The following is a 19,410-nucleotide window of genomic DNA, read 5'->3' as shown; positions in this document are numbered from 1 at the left end:
CAAGATCAAGGTGCCAGAAGATTCAGTGTCTGATGAGGGTCTGCTTTCTGGTTCATACATGGTGGTCATCTAGATATATCCTCACATGGCTGAAGGAGGAAGGGAGCTCACTGGGACCTCTTTTATAATGGCACTAATCTCATTCATGAGGGCTCCACCCTCCTGATCTAATTGACTCCCAGGGCCCCAACTCCTAAAACCATCACATTGGAGATTAGGATTTCAGCATGCGAATTTGGGAAGGACATATTCATTCAATATTTTGCATTCTTTCTCTGGCCCCCAAAATTTATGTCCAGCTGACATCCTTCCTAACAGCCCAAATGTCTTATTTTGTTCCCGTATCAACTCAAAAGTCTAAAATTCAAAGTCTCCTCTAAATAAGATATGGAGGTACAATCTATCCTGAAGCAAATACGTCTCCAGTTGTAAACCTGTGAAACCACACAAGGGGTGTGCTTCCAAAATGCAGTGAGAAGACAGGCATAGACTAGACATACTCACTCCAAGAGGGAGAAATAGGGAGAAAAGCAAAGAATGAATGGTCCCAAGCAAGTCCAGAACTGAATGGGGCAAATTTCCTTAGGCATTAGTTTTGAGGATAATCCATGCAGCTCGATGCTCTGCCTTCCTGACCCACTGGTGACAATGTCATCCCCACAGCCTGGTAAATGTAGAGGGAGTGCTAGACTCACCCTGTAAATGATATTAACGATTGAATGAGGCAAGAATCATCGATGGATGATGAAGCTAGAGGGGAATTTTGATGACAAGCACTATATTTGCATGGTTTTGAATTGTTTCCTCCACACAGTTTATTAATTGCAAAGGAGAAAGAAGAATCAACAGTGGAGAAATCAGATAGCTCCTCAACTGGAGAGTCAAAACCACATCCAATGAAGGATAGCTAGATAATGTGTGCCTCCAGGTAGAACATCCTGAAAGAGACACATTACCTATACAGTATTCTAACCGAGGATGCATAACCTTCATTTAGACAAAGGAAGTGGGGCACCTGGGTTGCTCAGTGGGTTACAGCCTCTGCCTTCAGCCCATGTTGGGCTCTCTGCTCAGCAGGGAGCCTGCTTCCTTCCTCTGTCTCTCTCTCTGCCTGCCTCTCTTGCCTAATTGTGATCTCTGTCTGTCAAATAAATCAATAAAATCTTTAAAAAAAATAAATAAACAAAGGGAACATTGGACAAATACAAAATAAAGAACATGCTATTTTAAAAAACAAAACCTTTTTTGGAAGAAACTCTACTGTTTTCCAGACTGGCTACACTAGTTTGCCTTCCCGCCAAAAGCGCAAAAGAATTCCCTTTCTCCACATCCTCCCCAACATCTGTTGTTTCTTGTATTGGTTAAAAAACAAAACAGAATAAAGCATCAGGGGTGGGGGAAGACATCCTTCAAGAATGCTCATGTCATAAAAGATGTCTGTGGAAGGGTTCCACATTAAAAGTGATTAAAGACATGACAACAGGGCGCCTGGGTGGCTCAGGGGATTAAAGCCTCTGCCTTCGGCTCAGGTCATGATCTCAGGGTCCTGGGATTGAATCCCGCATAGGCTCTCTGCTCAGCAGGGAGCCTGCTTCCCCCTCTCTCTCTGCCTGCCTCTCTGCCTACTTGTGATCTCTCTCTGTCAAATAAATAAATAAAATCTTAAAAAAAAAAAAGACATGACAACAGCAGAAGTGGTCCATAAATACAGAGAAGAGACTGGGGGTTGCCAGAGGGGAGGGGAACTGGGGAATGGGTAAAACAGGTGAAGGGAAGTGGGAGGTACAGGCTTGTCATGGGAGAATGGGTCACAAGAATAAGAGGTACGGGAAAGGGGATATAGTTGATGGTATTTTTTAAAAAAAGAAAACACATATGTCAATTAAATGCAATATCTGATCTTAGACTGGATCCTGTCCTGGAGGGAAAAAATCTTCTAAAGGACATCATGAAGTCAAATGACAAATTTAGAATAGGTATGGTAGGGGTGCCTGGCTGGCTCATTCGAAGAGTGTGCAAATCTTAATCTCAGAATCGCGAGTTTGAGCCCCATGCTGGGTATAGGGATTACTTAAATAAATAAGATTTTTTTAAAAAGAATATGTATGGTACAACATGGTATTATAAATTTATGAACTGTTGTTATGTAAGAGAATACCCCTATTTTTAGGAAATAGACCCTGAAGTATTGAGGCATTAAAGGGCCATGATATTTCTAATTTACATATTTAAAATGTTAAATATTTATAATTTACCTGAAATTCTTAGAAAAAAGAATATATACATATATATGTATACACACATATATAAATATGTATATAGACAGATATAACTAAATCTATAGACATATTCATATATAAGTGTATGGTGTGTGTGTGTGTGTGTGTGTGTGTGTGTGTAGACACAAGAGAAAAGGACAGCAAGTAAGGTATATATTAACAATGTTGAATCTGGGTAAAGAGTGTTTTTTGTTATATATATATATTTTTTTTTTTTTTCCTTAAGTAGGCTCCATGCCCAACATGGGTCTTGAACTAACTACTCTGAGATAAAGAGTCTCAGTTTGTTTTTGTTTTTTTTTCCCTTAAGTAGGCTCCATGCCCAACATGGGTCTTGAACTCACTATCCTGAGATAAAGAGTCACAGGCTCTGCTGACTAAGCCAGCCAGGCACCCGTGTGCTATTTTTGTTTTTACAGCTCTTTTTTTAAAGATTTCATTTATTTATTTGAGAGAGAGTGAGCAAGAGAGAGAGTACAAGCAGGGGGAACGGGAGAAGAAGTCTCTCTGCTGAGCAGGGAGCTTGACTGGGGCCAGTCCCAGGATCCCCGAGATCGTCACCCAAGCAGACACTCAACAGGAGCCCAAGAGCCCCAAGTCATGTTTCTTTTAAAGAAATTTTTTATACTTTATTTTTAAAATTTATTTTATTCTTTTTTTAAAAGATGTTATTTATTTGAGAGAAAAAGTGAGTGAGAGAGAGAGAGAGCACACAAGCAGGGGGAGAGAGAGAGGGAGAAGCAGGCTCCCCGCCAAGCAAGGAGACTGACATGGGGCTCAATCCCATGACCCTGGGATCATGACCTAGTAGAAGACAGATCTTAACTGACTGAGCCACTCAGGCGCCCCTACTTTTTTATTCTTATCAAAGATATACATTTGTATAGTTTAAATAGTGGAAAAAATTCAAAATTGCCTGTCCCTCAGAAGGAATCACTTTCATCTCTTTTCCCGGTTTCTCTGATTATTTCTCTCAATTCTCCAATTACAGCAACTGATTTTTCAGTGTCAGGAGTTATCTATTGACTGCCTGCGAAGGAAAAGACAGGTTTATGTTTCCTCCTTTGCTTCCCCGGAGCACATAAACTTCCCACTCTCCCTTCAATATAGTCATAATTGTGGTTGGAATAATATTCAAAGTTTAGAATTTCATAACTTTTTAAACCCTGTTCACAACTGAGCCATAGACAACCTACAATTTCCTTCCCTGTACAATTTTGTTTTCCCTAGAATTGGTTGCCTCATTTCTCATTTTAAACTTTTAAATATGTATCATTAATTCAACTCCATATTCTACCACTTGTCCAAATCTCCTCCCCAAATGGTTGACCATTTCAGTGATCCCATCAATTTCATCTTGAAGTATCTTCTGTAGCTTTCAGAGCTGCTTCTTTCCGGTCTGGTTGCATTCTGTTTGTCTTAGTATATGTGCTGCCGAAGCGAGCACATCATTCTGTTTGTCAATAGCTGTCCCCGTAAGATCTCTCTTTACCATTCTCCCAGAGATTCCCTTTGCTCTTTCTTTATGATGGTTCTCTTGTTTCCTGAACCCAATACCTTCCACATTCTTCATTTATACTCAGATTTTGTGAAGCTTTTTTATTAAGGTATGTTCTTGGGATCAACATCGGTAGAAGAGAAGCAAAGGAAGCAGGATTGAACAGAGGGAGAGGCTGAGCTAACCATGAAGTCTCAGTGAAGGTTTCAGCTGACTCTGGGCAGTTCCGAAGCTGGATATTTTAGGAGCATTAACTCAAGGTTAAACCCAAGACCCTTAAATTCAGGATGTCAAAGGGTAGGCAATATGAGGGAAGTTACTGAAGGCCTGTGCTTGTTTAGTGCAGTATTTCCATATTCGCTCAATGAGTAAAGCAGGGAGCAAGTTAATAGAGAGGCTCGTGGCTGAAAGAGACATGTAATCTTATCTGAAGAGCCAGCCCAGGGGGTGCCTGGGTGGCTCAGTTGTTGAGCGTCTGCTTTCAGCTCAGGCCATGACCCTAGCATCCTGGGATCAAGCCCAGCATTGGGTTCCCTTGTTGGTGGGAAGCCTACTTCTCCCTCTCCCACTCCCGCTGCTTGTGTTCCCTCTCTCGCTGTGTCTCTCTGTCAAATAAATAAAATCTTAAAAAAAAAAAAAAAAAAAGGAGAAGAAGAAGAGCCAAGCCTTCTCTACCTCAGCTGCTGAGGACTCCCAACCAATATGGAAGTTTCTTTGAGCAGAATTTTCTACTTCTAATCTGCACAAGAAGGTTAAAGCCACCTAACAATTTTATCTGGATGTTGCAGTCTGCAGGTACTCAATTTGACACTTGCCCTGAGAGATCATGGGAGACTTCTCGCCTCAATAGAGATTCCGTGGAGGTCAGGTGTCTACACTAAACGTTCACTGGGGGACCTGTGGGGCTTCAGCCGCCGGAGTCTTCACATAGATGCTTAAGAGTAATTCCGCAGGCTTTCTGACAAATACAAACGTCTTGTTTACTCAATTTCCAAGTAAAAACATATTTTCCACCTTTTAGAAACTTTCCTCAAAAATATATTAAAAACAGGTTTTACAAAATTAGGCTTATGACATTTTTTAAGAAAACCATGTTTTGGGGCACCTGGGTGGCTCAGCGGGTTAAGCCTCTGCCTTCAGCTCAGGTCATGATCCTAGGGTCCTGGAATGGAGCCCCACATCAGGCTCTCTGCTCAGCAGGGAGCCTACTTCCCCAGCCCCCGCCAACGCCTGCCTCTCTGCCTACTTGTGATCTCTGTCAAATAAATAAAGAAAATAAAGAAAACCGTGTTTATACTTTGACAAAATGGGGTAGAAACAACTCAAAACAAGTTCACTCTTAGGGGGAGGATAAGGTATACTTTAAAAATATTTGTAACTGTCATACTAGGTAGCCCTTTAGAATCGTCCTGAGTTGGGGCAAGGGGACAAGCCTTCATATCCCCCACCGCCCGCCATATTGCGCAGCCCCTGGATGCAGGCTGTCCCAACAACGGAAAGTAACCTTCAATGAAGCAACTTTCCATAAGGGCTTTGAATCCCTTCTTCAAATAATATTTTAAACGCACAAAAGAAAAGCACATACCCTCAACAAATTTGGACTAGAAGGAAATTTCCTCAGTTCAGTAAAGGGTATCTATGAGAATCCCACAGCTGACAGCATACTCAACGGTGAAAGACTAAAACTTTTTCTCCTAAGACCAGGAACAGCACAAGCTGCCCACTCTTGCCACTTCTATTTAACACCGTACTGCAGTTTCTGGTCAGGGCAATCAGCAGGAGAGAGAAAGAAAAGGTATCCAAAGTGGGAAGAACGAAGCCAAATTATTTTCATTTGCAGGCAATGTGATCTTGTACATCAAAAATCCCCAAACTGGGGTTCCTGAGTGGCTCAGTCAGTTAAGCGTATGGCTGTTGATTTCAGCTCAGGTCATGATCTCAAGGTCCTGGGGTTGAACCTGAGTTGGGCTCTGTGCTCAGCAGGGCGTCTGCTTCTCCCTCGCCCTCTCAGTCGATTGAGTCTTGATTTCTGCTCAGGTCAGGATCTCTAGGCGGTGGGATGGAGCCCTGCGGAGGCTCACTTTGTGCTTCCCTAAGATCTGCAGCCATGGCCACTGGGACCTCCATTGCCCTGATTCTCAACACAGAGTAGTGTAATCACTTGGTAAGGATGGTATTTGGTTTTCCTGCTCCCTACACTCCCTCCAGCCCAGAACCTGGAAGGGTGAGGCACCCCAATCCAGTACCAAACAAACCAATCTGGGACTAACACAAGCTCCTTAACCTTGCCTGCTCTGCCTGGCCACAAAGATTTTCTCTTAATGGCTCTGTAAAGTACCATATAAGTTTCTTTGTATGGAAACTTATTAAAAAAAAAAAAAAAAAGGACGGAAAGTCCAAGTTTACTTTAGATAGTGTAGTTTAGAATTTAAATTCCTGTTCTGACTTTGGAATGTCACATTAGATACCTATGTGTATCTCTTTACAATTTTTAAGAAATATTTCAGGCAACAATTATTTATTTAGTTGTGCTTCTGTGCCTGGCAGTGCACTGTACAAAATCAAATATAGAAGATATTTGTTTTTTTTTTAATAAGTGACACTTTGACATGTTCAAAAGCTTAAAGAGAGAAAAATTCTTCCCTTACCTCATCTTCCAGTGGCTTGTTTTCCTCTCCTTGGAAGCAACCAGTGTTCCTTGTGTACTTTTCCAGGAACCTGTTCTAAGAGTATACAGTATATGTGTAGATACACGTTTTTCCTCTCCTTCCTTCCGCAAAAAGAATCATGTCATAAATGTTGTTTGATACGTTTTTTGTTTTCTCACTTAATATATTTCAGAAATAATTCTCTAGCAAGGCACGTGGGTAGGACTTCCTTTTTTTTTTTTTTTTGAATGCCTGGACACTATTCCATTGTATATTTGCTAATAGAAATACAGCAATAAGCATAACATTTACTACTTAGGTAGTAGCTAAACACTATTCTAATTGTCTTTAATTAGCATGTTTAATCCTCTCAAGAATACTGCAAGATAGATATGATTATTAAATCCTCCCATTTTGCAGAGAGGAAAACACAGTCACCCAGCATTTAAATAACTTGCCCAGGGGCACCTGGGTGGCTCAGTAGTTTAAGCATCTGCCTTCAGATCAGGTCACCACCCCAGTTTCTTGGGATCGAGGCATCAGATTCCCTGCTCAGTAGGGAGCCTGCTTCTCCCTCTCTCTGCAGCTCCCCCTGCTTGTGCTCTCTATCTTTGTCAAAAAATGAATAAAATCTTAAAACAAAAAAAAAAGTTAAGTAACTTGCCCAATGTCACAAAAAAAAATCTATCTTTAAAGATTTTATTTATTTATTTGATACACAGAGAGAGTGAGAGAGCACAAGCATGGGGAGCAGCAGAGGGAGAGGGAGAGAAGCAGGCTCCCCACTGAGCAGGGAGCCTGATGTGGGGCTGGATCCCAGGACCCTGGGATTGTGACCTGAACCCAAAGTCACCCAATCAGTAAGCAATGGACAGGACCAGCTACCTAATTTTAGGAACCCAATGCAAAATGAAAATGTGGACACTTTTATTCAAAAAGCAGGAAAGAGATACCATTAAAGGTACTAAAATGTATGAAGTCTTGTTTTCTTTCATCGTCTCTGTCTTGACTGACAGTGTTTTTCATTTGAGATGTCATCTAAGTAAAGAACAATTAAAAATTTAAATCATTAGTATGAATTTTACCATCTGTCTTTATATTGTGCGATGCCATCTTTAAAGACATTTAATTCCTATGTTGAACCACTGACATTATATAATTTGTATTCGTAGCTTGTACTTGCACACGTATTTTGTTCTTACCAGGACTGTGGGGACTCTGGATAAAGTAACTCAAACATTTCGATTTCTCTTTTTGATACACGCACATCCTACCAACACTTCACTTTCCACTTACTGATGAGGAAGGAAGGACTGACAGGGTAAGGAACTCTGGGTTGACTTGTCTGCCTTTTCCTTCTGTGTCATCTTTTTTTTTTTTTTAAGATTTTATTTATTCATTTGACAGAGATCACAAGTAGGCAGAGAAGCAGGCAGAGAGATAGGAGGAAGCAGGCTCCCTGCTGAGCAGAGATCCCGATGCAGAGCTCAATCCCGGGACCCTGGGATTATGACCTGAGCCAAAGGCAGAAGCTTTAACCCACTGAGCCATCCAGGTGCCCCTGTGTCATCATCTTTAACATGAGCGATGGGTTCATACGGAGAAGTAACATGAGTAAGAAAAGATAGGATATGGGTCCTTGGTTTTCCATGTTTTTTAGACTATGTCTTCTTTCCGGGTTTGAAGCAAGTTCTAGTTTGAATGGAAAGTATGGCTTCTCAGGGCTTATTCAGTCATCCATGTAACAGGCTTATCTTGCACTCACTCTGAGTTTGGCTGAGCTCCTGTGCATCACGGGCACTCCAGAATTCTGTGTTCATGGGGCATCACTGATGCTATTCGTGAATGGGGTGGCAAGGAACCGTGACACCTCGTTGTGCTCTTGTCCTCCACTCACGCATTTGCTTCATGCTGCATCAGACTTCACATACAAAAACCAAGTCCAAAAGTAAAATTGTTAAGAGTTTCAAAAGGGCAGCAGTGAAATGTATGTGTGTGTGTGTGTGTATTGGGGGGGGTCGTTCTGAATGTGGGACCCTGTACGCTTGCACAAGTAACATGCAAATGAAGCCTGCTCACCGTGGTGACAGAGCAGGGTTCAAATCATAATTTATTTAACCAGTCCTATAATGACGGGCACTTAACTTTTATTTTCCTCATCTTTGGTTATTAGAAATAGTTAAAAACAAACAAACCGATAACTATGTTTATATAGATTGTCTAAAAATTTGAAAGTAGGGAAAAAATTTGTTATACTTTTTTCGTTTTATTTAAGGTGCTCTGATCTAATCGGAAGTATGTTCTCTGGTTGAGAGTCAAGCCTTCTTCCTCAAGAACCACTTCATGATGAGAATGAAATAAACAGCCCAATGTTTCCAGACTTTTCAGAGACGATGTCAGTAAACTAAGTTCTAGAGCATAAAGCAGCGGCTGTTATATAGCAGGTACTCAATAACTATTTGGGGAATAAATGAATACGTGTCCAGAGATAGGATTGCCAAATTAAACGGTATTTGCATTAATAATTTTGATGGCTGGGTACCTGGGTGGCTCAGTGGGTTAAAGCCTCTGCCTTCAGCTCAGGTCATGATCCCAGGGTCCTGGGATCCAGCCCCACATCGGGCTCTCTGTTCAGCAGGGAGCCTGCTTCCCTCCTCTCTCTCTGCCTCTCTCTCTGCCTCCCATCTGCCGACTTCTGATCTCTGGTCTGCCAAGTAAATAAATAAAATCTTTAAAAAAAATAATTTTGATGGCTATTGCCTAATTGCCCTCTGTAAATTTTGGAACAACTTTTATTTTCTCCAGTGATGTATGAAAATAGCTATTTTCTCCTCTACTGCCAACACAAAGTGCTAGCAAATGTTCGTCTTCATGACCAGCTAGATGAACATAGTGGAGCTTCAAATGCATGTTTTTTAAAGAAATTGAACATCTTTAGTTTAAGAGCCTTTATTTACTATTTTCTGCTTTGTGGAATTTCTGTCATATTCTTTGTCGATTTTTCTAAAGAGATGTTCTAAAAAATATTATCATTGTGAACTGTAACATACACACAGAAGAATATATAAAACTTTCTTGGTGCATTTTGACAAATAGTTATAGAGCAAACACTTGTGTACCCGTTACCTGATCGAAAAGTAGAACATTGCCAGCCCCTGAGAACAACCCCACTCCCAATTAAACAAAACTCCTTCTGCCCCCTACTAGCTCTCCTGACTTTTATTGTGTTCACTTCCTTTACGTTAGAATTTTACCACCTGCATATACATCTCTCAACAATACGGTTTAGTTTTGCCTGCTTCTGAACTTTATATAAATGGAATTACACTATATATATATTTTTTGGTATTTTTGCTTTTTTGTGTGTATTCAATATTACCTTTGTAAGAATTTATTCATGTTGTTGAATATAACCATTGCTATCAGTTTTCATTGTACAAAAATACCACATTTTAACCATTTTATGCTTGGTAGGCATTTGGAATGTTTCTAGTCTGGGGCATTGAGGAGTAATGCTGCTATGAATAGCCTCGTACAGCAATTCTAACCCTTAAAATTCTGCATTTCCTTATAACATATATCTAGTAGAGGGACTGCTGGAATAGCGTATGCCTATCTTAAATTTTCTTAGATTATATCTGTCTTCCAAAGTGGCGTGCTAGTTTACATTCTCACTAGCAGTGTACCAGGATTGTTGGTCTTTACTGATTGGTAGGAAGTCTTTAGATATAGAATTATGGAAATTAGCCCTTTTGTAATATGAGTAGCTAAAGTATTTTTCTGAAGTTAAAATCTGCTTGAAGAGGCACTGATGTTTTTTCCCACTAGAGGAACGAAAATATAGCTGGTGGAAGTGGAGTCTTCTAATTTTGAGGCATTAAATGGAAAACGAGTGTTCTGGGTTAACCCCTTTTGCTTTTCATTTGCTATTATATATGTCATTAATACAATAATCATACCACCAGTTTTCACGGAATAACCTGGATTACACGATGCCAGATATAATAATAATAGCAGTAGCTAAAAATTGAGCGTTTAGGGGTGCCTGGGTGGCTCAGTGGGTTAAGCCTCTGCCTTCAGCTCAGGTTATGATCTCAGGGTCCTGGGATAGAGCCCCGCATCGGGCTCTCTGCTCAGCAGGAAGCCTGCTTCCCCCTTCTCTCTCTGCCTGCCTCTCTGCCTACTTGTGATCTCTCTCTGTCAAATAAATAAAATCTTTTTAAAAATGAGTGTTTAGCCAAGTCAGGTATTATTTTACATCCATTATATGTATTGACTAATTTAAAACCCTAGGAAATAAGTACTATTTTTTCCCCCATTTTGCAGATACATGAAATAAGGAGCTGAATTGAAGATGTTTTCTAGGGCTGGTTTAAACAAAATTAATCAATTCAGAGAGAACATTTTTTCTTAGCTGATACAGATTTTTCTTTTCAGATTTTAAAAATTTATTTATTTATTTATTTTAGAGAGAGAGAGAGAGAGTGCGCGTGTGCATGAGAAGGGTCAGGGGTCGGGGTGGGGCGTCAGGAAGGACCTCAAGCAGACACCTTGCTGAGCGTGGAGCCTGATGCTGCTGGATCCTGAGTTCATGACCTCATATGAAGGGAAATGCTTCACCGACTGGGCCACCCAGGTGCCCTAGGGTACAGTTTTTTAAACCTGTGATCCTCAGATTAGGAAATTCATGAACTTAGATCAGGAAAAGTAATGTGCCTTTATTTGTGCTAAGGTCTAATGAAAATTAACATTATCATCAGTTCCAAGTGGAGAAATAAACCAACTAGTACTAGCGTTAACTGTGATCTTGTCACTAATAGAAATCACGGATATTTTCCTGTTATATGACAGTTGTTGCAAGTATCTTGAAATATTATTATGCTCATCTACTGCCTCAAAATTATGGTGATTAGGCCTGCCGTTGGATCTTATTATTCAATACATTGATGTAAAGCACATCTATTACTATATCACACTTATAAAATATTTTGAAAATTGTGGGTTTTTTTTTTTAAGATTTAATTTATTTATTTGACAGAGATCACAAGTAGGCAGAGAGGCAGGCAGAGAGAGAGAGGGAAGCAGGCTCCCCACCAAGCAGAGAGCCGGAAGTGGGGCTGATCCCAGGACCCTGGGATCATGACCCAAGTGAAAGGCAGAGGCTTTAACCCACTGAGCCACCCAGGCACCCCCAAAATTGTGTTTTGATATAATTCCTTTGAATTTCCTTTGAATTTGTAGGTATGTTTCTTTTTTTTTAAACAATGTTTTTTTAGATTTTATTTGTTTATTTGACAGACAGAGATCACAAGTAGGCAGAGAGGCAGGCAGAGAGAGAGGAGGAAGCAGGCTCCCCGCGGAGCAGAGAGCCCGATGTGGGGCTCAACCCCAGGACCCTGGAATCATGACCTGAGTGGAAGGCAGAGGCTTTAACCCACTGAGCCACCCAGGCGCCCCCGTAGGTATGTTTCTTAATGCAGTTAAAATATTCTGAGAAGGGGTCCATATGCTTCACCAGAATGCCAAGTGTCCATGGAAAACGTTAAGAACTCTGCCTTACTGGTATTTTCTTGGCTTGCTTTCTTCTCGAATGAGCCTAAAGAGGGTTCCTGGGGGGAACTCCAAGGACTGTGAGGCTCTCATGGTTTTATTAGTCTATTTTTTCCAGGTATCCTCCCTCCCTTAATTTTCATGCCTCTTCAACATGTATTGTTTTCTTATACTACTCACCATGTTTCTATTTCTTTCATTGACTCTGACTGTGGTTGTGTTTGTACACTTCTATGGGGAGTTTATCCACCACCATATTGCATAGAGAAGTGGAAATCTCCCCTAGTCCAGATTGCCCACTCTTTCCCCAATTCCATAACCTTGGCTGCCTCTGGGACACGTCCACTTGCTTTTATCCCTGATATCTGCAAGGAACGAATTAAAAACTGAGATTCCTCCCCACATCTGCATTTTGTCCCAATTTGCCTGGATGATCTTCTTGTCTGTTTCTCTGGTTTTGTGGCCTTGTAATTATTTAAAAGTATAAATCAATTAATTAAAAAAAAAACTGGAATCTTAGAGAATGGTACAAAATTCAAAAGATACAAAAGGTTGTGCGGGGGAACGCAAGTCTTCCTCCCCTCTGTCCTCCTAGGCACTCAGTTCCCCTCCCAGGAGGAAAGCACTGTTACTAGCTCTTAGAGTGATTTTTTATTCTTTCTTATTTTTGGCTTTATCTCAAGTCCTTCCCTGTCAGTAAGATGAGTGCCCTTTCCTCTCCAGGCCTTCATCATCATGTATGTTTGACTTTATATATAAGTATGGGTATGTGTATATTTTATGTACATACATAAAATCTCCCCCTGTGGCCTTCCGGCCTAGAGTTTTCATCACGTCGCTTCCTGGATGAGGAACCTACAGGGGTGAGGGGCCGGGGTTGGGGGTGATGGAGAAGAGGATCTACAGGGCACTTAGGTAGGGGGGCTTTGAGTGGTAGATTGGTGGGAAGCTCTGACGGGGTTCCTCTTTCTATTTCTTTCGCCTGGGGCCCCATTCCCTTCGTCTTGTCCAAATGCCTCTCGTTTCCAAGAGCCGAGACAGAGACAGAGACAGCGAGATACACAGAGACTGAGACGCCGAGGCACCAGCATCCTTCTGCCCCCCCCCCCCTGTCCCGCCCCAGCGCTCTGACGGACATCCTCTGTCAGCCAATGGCACTCACGATGTGCCCCGGAAGGGCCAATGGGAGACAGAGGAGGGCGGAAGATTCCCCGCCCCCACTTCTAGGCTTGGTTGAGCGGTGCAGGTAGGTCCGGGGCCGGGGGAGCCGCCGTTGGCACTGGTGCCCGGGGGGGTGGGGGCACGAGTCGGTGGTGATGATGGTGGGGAAGGGGAGGCGGCCCCGACTGCGGGAGCCTGAGGGGGTGGCCCGGCGGGGAGGCTGGGGGCCGAAGGGCCCGGGGAGCGGGCGCCGCCGAGGGCCCTGGAAGCGGCTGGGCTGGGGGAGCGGGGACGCGTGTGTGGGGCACCGGGACCCCCGCCCGGCGCCCACCAGAAGGCCTGGGCCGAGGGCTGCGGGCCGAAGGGCCGGGGGGCCTGGCGGCCCGGGGGCGGGCCGGGGCCGGGCCCGGGGCCGGGGGCGCAGAGCAGAGCCCAGGGCGCCAGGCCGAGCCGAGGTGGGACGGACCGACGCGGGGAGGAAGGGAAGCGGCATCCCGCGGGCCGCCCCTCCTGAAGCAAGCCGGGGCAACGGCCGCAGGCGCCCTGCCCTGAGCCCACTCCCCCACTCGCCCCCGTCCTAACAATGGGGATGGGGCAGAGGGAGTCGCCCCACAGCAGGAAGGAGCGAGGGGTAGGTTTGGGACTAGGGTCCAAGGCGGGGGGAGGGGTGGGAACTCGGGCTCTCCCCTTTCTCTTCTCTCCTTGGCTTTTGCGATGGGGATCATGGAGGGGATATTAAACCTCCTGAGACTTAGGTCAAGGGTCAAACTCCTCCCCCCTTGGACCCCCCAACCCCCCAAAAAATCCGATGAGCGGCAAGGAAAGTGATGCCAAGTCTTCGAAGCAGAAGTGACAAGCGCATAGCAAGAACAAACCCAGTCCAGAGGTTTTTATTTTTTAATTTTTCTGAAAAACGAGGGCATTGTAGTCTTTGGTTTTTCAAAATTTATTTTACGGTGCGGGCGGGGGGGGGACTGCTGTTATTTTTGTCTCTACTCGGGCAAGCCTCCATTTTAAGCGAAGCAGTAACTGGTTAAGCTGGAATTTTCATTCTGGCCTAGGACTTGAACAAGGATCCTACAGGAGATCATTTAATCGATCCTCCTTCCTCCACGCAAACATACCTCCCTCCCAAACTCAAAATTAAGTTGTTTGGTCTGCTTTTAAATATCTTTAGGAAAGGAGGGTCTTTTATTTGCTTGTAGGGTATCAAACAAGAATAGATTTTCTTTTTCATGTAGAATGGATTCTGAAACTTAAATTTAATAAAATTTAGGACAATCAGAATGATCAGAGAGTTTTTTTATTAAGTAAAATTAAATGTGGCAAGGGTCTTTTTAGATGGTCAATTAACAGATCAGTTTCAATAGTGTTTTTGAAGTACCCTGAATAGTCATTTATTTTTTTGTTTGGGATTTTGGTTTTCTGATGATTTGATAAGCAATTCTATATTATCTAAAACACGTGTTAGACATCTAATCCACATTTTATGTAAAATATGTTTCTACATATATATGGAGATATACATAGACAGATTTGCCCTTTTCTAAGGGGACTGAGATCTGTACCTCTTGTTAGGATGGTGATGCAAATAGTACTTCGAATTTCTGTCCCAGTAGCTTAAACTATTTGGTTATCCTTGATTAGCTTTCAGTCTAATTGAAAGTCCTCTCTTTCAGATACCTTCTTGAGACCAAAAATTTTCCTACCTGCTCATACTTGGTGACTGAGGGATTACTAAGATTCCCTTATTGCTCATTTCTGGGTATTGTCTGAACTCTTCTGACACTATGAATGCTACTTGGATGCCTCTCAAGGTAGGATGTATTATTTTTAAAATTCAAGTTCTCATTTTATTTTATTTTTTTCTTTGGAATTGAGAATATTTGAGCCCTTGAATTTGCAGTTCTTCAACCCTCTTACCTGACACTCCTTTCCCCTCCAAAGGTACTATTCTGTTTGCTTCCAGGACTGATTGGTTACTCCTTACTCTGCATTGCTCCTGTTCTTGATTATTGGTGTTAAAGTATTAGTGAAGTTCTTCAATTAACTTCCATTATAATGATGTGTTTACTTTTAACTTTAAATGATGAGAACCCACGTAGTTATAAAATTCTGTTTCAGTCTCAGTAGGATGGCTTGGCAATCAGACATCCAGGTCCACTTTCAAGCAGGTGCTTTAAAGTCATAGGTACTAGGGTGTGTCCCACTCTTGCAAATCTGTAGCTGATTCATGTGTTACAAAAGATGTGTCATTAACCGTGTGTTTACTTGAGACTTCCTATAGTAGATCAGAACATTCTAAGACCTGTTGGTTTCTGTATACAACTCTGTCGGGAGAGTCCTCCTGCTGCCCCCTAGTCCTTTGCACTTGAATTTACAGTATTTTTCTCAACAGGTAGCATTTTGTGCTGTGTTTCATCTCATACGATAAACTTTTTGGGCAGTGTGGACAGCTGATCTTTAGATGAAAAAGCCTTCATTGATATGATGGTTCTCCTGTCTGTTGTTTCCTTCCAGTTTCTTGTACAGAGGTGGCCAGAGGACTTTCCATTAGGACTAAACAGAGGGTAAAGCTTTACTAGGAGGGCACAGGTTGCCTTCCTTTGGAGCTAGAGACTAGTGTATCTGTGAGGTAGTCTGTCCTGTGGAATTCCAAGTTAGTAAAATGCATAAATCGAGAATACACGCAGTCTGGGTAACTTAAAAATAGGACTGTGGGAAATCTTCAGGTAAATGTAGACTGAATTCTCATCTTCATTTATGTTTCAGCTGCTGTTGTTAGATAAGGAGTGCTTATGTCAGTATAAAGGAATCCAAAGTGACACAATTTCTAGCCATTCTGCTTGTAGAGTTGGAGGGGTTGCATGGGGAATCCAGCCAGAAGTCCTGACCGTATAAGAATTGAAGGACCTTGTTTAAGAGTATCTGTCTTTGGTACCAGGTGTTTTTTTATTTTTTATTTTTCATTTTTATTTATTTATTTATTTATTTTTAAAAGATTTTATTTATTTGTTTGACAGAGAGATAGAGAGCACAAGTAGGCATAGCGGCAGGCAGAGGCAGAGGGAGAAGCAGGCTCTCTGCTGAGCAGGGAGCCCGATGTGGGACTCAATCCCAGGACCCTGGGATTATGACCTGAGCTGAAGGCAGCCGCTTAACTGACTGAGCCACCCAGGCGCCCTGGTACCAGGTGTTTAATCCCAGGATCTGGTGGCCCCTCTTATCTTTAAGAAGTAGGCAAGGGGGTACGAATGGGTCCGAGTTCTCTAGAAACCTGAGAAAATTGAGCCCAATATATCAGATACTATTTTTTAGTCACCTTAGTTTTAACAAATGTATTAGGTACAAAGAGCCATGTTATTTAACATGTATATGATGTTTAAGATTTTAACTCTAAATCTCTGAATCTGGGATATTACGATAGGGTTTCACAGTAATCCCTGAAGTTGTACGAAAAGCCTCTGGCTTGGCAGGAAAACAGAATGGAAGTCACTGTTCCATACGATGCGTTACCTACTTAAGAATTTAGTTATGTGGCTTCCTTAAATTTATGTTCCCTACCAAGCCTTTGATCAGTGGGAGACCTCTTCTGAGCCTAAACAAATTTTTAATTTGCTGACATTTTCCTATTCCTTTTATTACCTTAAAAAAAAAAATACCTTGAAACTTGTGTTGGAGACCTTTTGGGAGGAAAAGGGCACCTTTTGGGAGGAAGAGGATGGCATTGAATATAAGGATGGAAAATTAAAAAGGGAGAGAGAACTTTATTCTCTTTTTCATTGTGAATATCCTTAAAATGTTTCTTAGATGTATTTTCAGATTACAGGTGCTTATTTTTAAATTTAAAAAAAAGGCTAATGAAAATGTATATTTTGGAGCCAAAGTGCTCATTTTTTATAGCTCTTATTCTTTGTTTCTCATTCTCTTATTCAGAATGAACTCTAGTTCTGTCAGGCTTCACTTACATGTTAGACCTGAGTATGTGCTTGTTTCCATGCGTATGGAAAATAGCGCCATCACGTACCCTTTTCGCAAACCAGAGTACCAAAGGAAAGATAATTAACTCCAAACAAATACTCCAAACAAATACTCCTCCATTTAAGGCACTCTTATCAATTACGAATTCCCTTGGAGATTACTTACCCGTCTTCTGTATGTCAGGGATCTACAGCTTTGTCATTGCTGGCCATGACTAAACACTGTGGATAACGTTTGATGTCCCTAGGTTCAGTTGTCAGGGTTGGGGCATGGGTGAGATGGAAGAGGAACAAGGAGGAGGAGGAGAAATGGGCAACCTGGAGACAAGAGTGAAGAGAAGTTGAGGTAGTAGAGAAGGGATACATGGGCTCTGGGACGTGCTATGGAGCCACCGTCGCTTCTCTCAGGTAGCTTTACGAATTGCTGGTTGCCTTGTGTGCTGGACTGAACTATGATGGAAGGAGAGTAAAAAAGTATCTTGACAAAAGGACAGAATTACAGTATAATTCAATATGATATGGAAGGGTCTCCAAGATACGTAGTTAGGTGATAAAGTAAAAGGAAGATATAGAATAGTGTATGTGGTATGTTACCCTTTATGTTTTGGGGGAGGGTGGCGGAAAGGAATAAAGAAAATTCATATTGGCTTGGTGTATATGCATTTAAAAAAACACTTCAGAGGAATAAACAAAATGATACATTATATGTTTATAGAAAAATTTTAAAAATTAAAAAAAAATTTTATTAAAACCAATGCATGGATTGCCTTGAAAATGGAAATGTAAGTAGAAACACCCCTGATGTTCTCCACTTTCTCCCTTGCAATGAATATGTGACATCAGTTAATTTGATATAAACACATAAGTGGTAAAAAAAAATAAAATGGTGACATTGGTCACCTGTTAAGTCTAGGAACTAGGTGTGTCGAGGACAGGGTAGGAAGGAGTCTTCTTTCTGTATTATATTATTTTATACTGTGTGACATTTGTATCAGAATTTAAAAATTTAACACAAAATTTTAAAAACCCTTAAAAAACAGTATTTCGGTCCTTAACATCTCTTCTCCTCCAGTGTCTGGAAGTCAGAGAAATAGCCAGGGCTGCCACTGAAAGAGCAGAGAGCCCTTGAACAGTGGCTGAAGGGATACATACACAAAGGGTACTCTCACCTAGGATACACGTTCTCCTGAGATCGTAAAGAATTTTGAACTTATAGATGTGGATTTCTAGGATTGAATTAGGTGGTCAGGCATTTAAAATTTTAACTTGTTCTTTAAGTTTTAGTAAAAAGATTTTCATTGTTTACTCTCATGTTGGCAGTTAGATACACTGTCATGTTCTTGGTTGTGTGATCTTGGGCACTTTCTTAAACTCTCTGAGATTCAGAGTTCTCCTTTGTATTGGAAAGAATATTAACATTTAGTTCACAGGATTGTTGCCTATATTACAGCTGTAAGGGACATCATATCTGGCTTAGTGAACTACTACAGTTATTACAATCATTGCCATTAATAATAATTCCTTATAGCCTGGTGGTAAGAGTGAGGGCTCTGGCTGATCTTGGGCAAATTCCTTGACCTCTTAGAACTTTGGTGTCCTCATATATAAAAAGGGCATGATGCTAGTATCTAGATCCCTGGGTGGACTTCTGAAGAACTAAATGAGTTTGTTGCTGCAAAATGCTTCGACTGACACTTCATATGTGCTCAGTAAACACGGGCTGCTAATTCTCTTCCTGACATCTGTTTGCCAGGGCTCCCGTAACAAAGTGCCACAGAGTGAGTGGCTTACACAACAGAAATGGTTGTGTCACAGTCCTGGAGGCTAGAAGTCTGAGGGCAGGGACATGCTTCCTCTGAAGGTGCTAGGGCAGGAACTGCTCAGTCCTCTCTTCCAGCTTCTGGTAGTTCCCGTGGCCCATGGCCACATGACTTCAGTCTTTAATATAGAGTTCACCCTGTGTGCATGTCTTTGTGCTTAAAATATCTCCTTTTTAAAAAGGACAACAGCCATACTGGATTAGGACCCACCCCAGTGACCTCATTTTAACTTGATTACTTCTGTAAAGACCGTTTTTGCTCTACTGGGCATTAGGAGTCCAAATCTTTTTGGGGATACAGTTCAACCCATAACAACATCCAGTAGCCTTGTTGCTCAATATGGGGACCCTCAACACCTGTATGTAGGAAATGAAAATTTTGGTGCAAATTAGTAACATGATTTAAAGAAATAGATTATTTCTTTAGGCTTCTAATGGATTTATCTTTTTTTTTTTTTAAAGGTTTTATTTATTT

At 41.7% G+C, this 19,410-nt stretch overlaps 1 protein-coding gene across 3 annotated transcripts in view; it reads left to right on the top strand.

The window, feature by feature from the left end:
* Nucleotides 1-13,205: 13,205 nt before the first annotated feature.
* Nucleotides 13,206-19,410, top strand: part of KANSL1 (KAT8 regulatory NSL complex subunit 1) — a 182,886-nt gene continuing 176,681 nt past the window's right edge. The window contains exons 1-2 of one of the 3 annotated variants that reach the window (XM_045984617.1): nt 13,206-13,221; nt 14,816-14,953. The gene's annotated coding sequence lies outside the window, so the exon portion shown is untranslated. Of the gene's footprint in view, nt 13,222-13,827; nt 14,023-14,110; nt 14,954-19,410 lie in introns of those variants that run through there. The other 2 variants (XM_045984616.1, XM_045984615.1) reach the window with 2 other exon arrangements.

The sequence above is a fragment of the Meles meles genome, chromosome 18, assembly GCF_922984935.1.
Source record: "Meles meles chromosome 18, mMelMel3.1 paternal haplotype, whole genome shotgun sequence".
Lineage (NCBI taxonomy): Eukaryota > Metazoa > Chordata > Mammalia > Carnivora > Mustelidae > Meles > Meles meles.
Note: the sequence above shows the minus strand (reverse complement) of the source record. Positions and strands in the feature narration are given on the sequence as shown.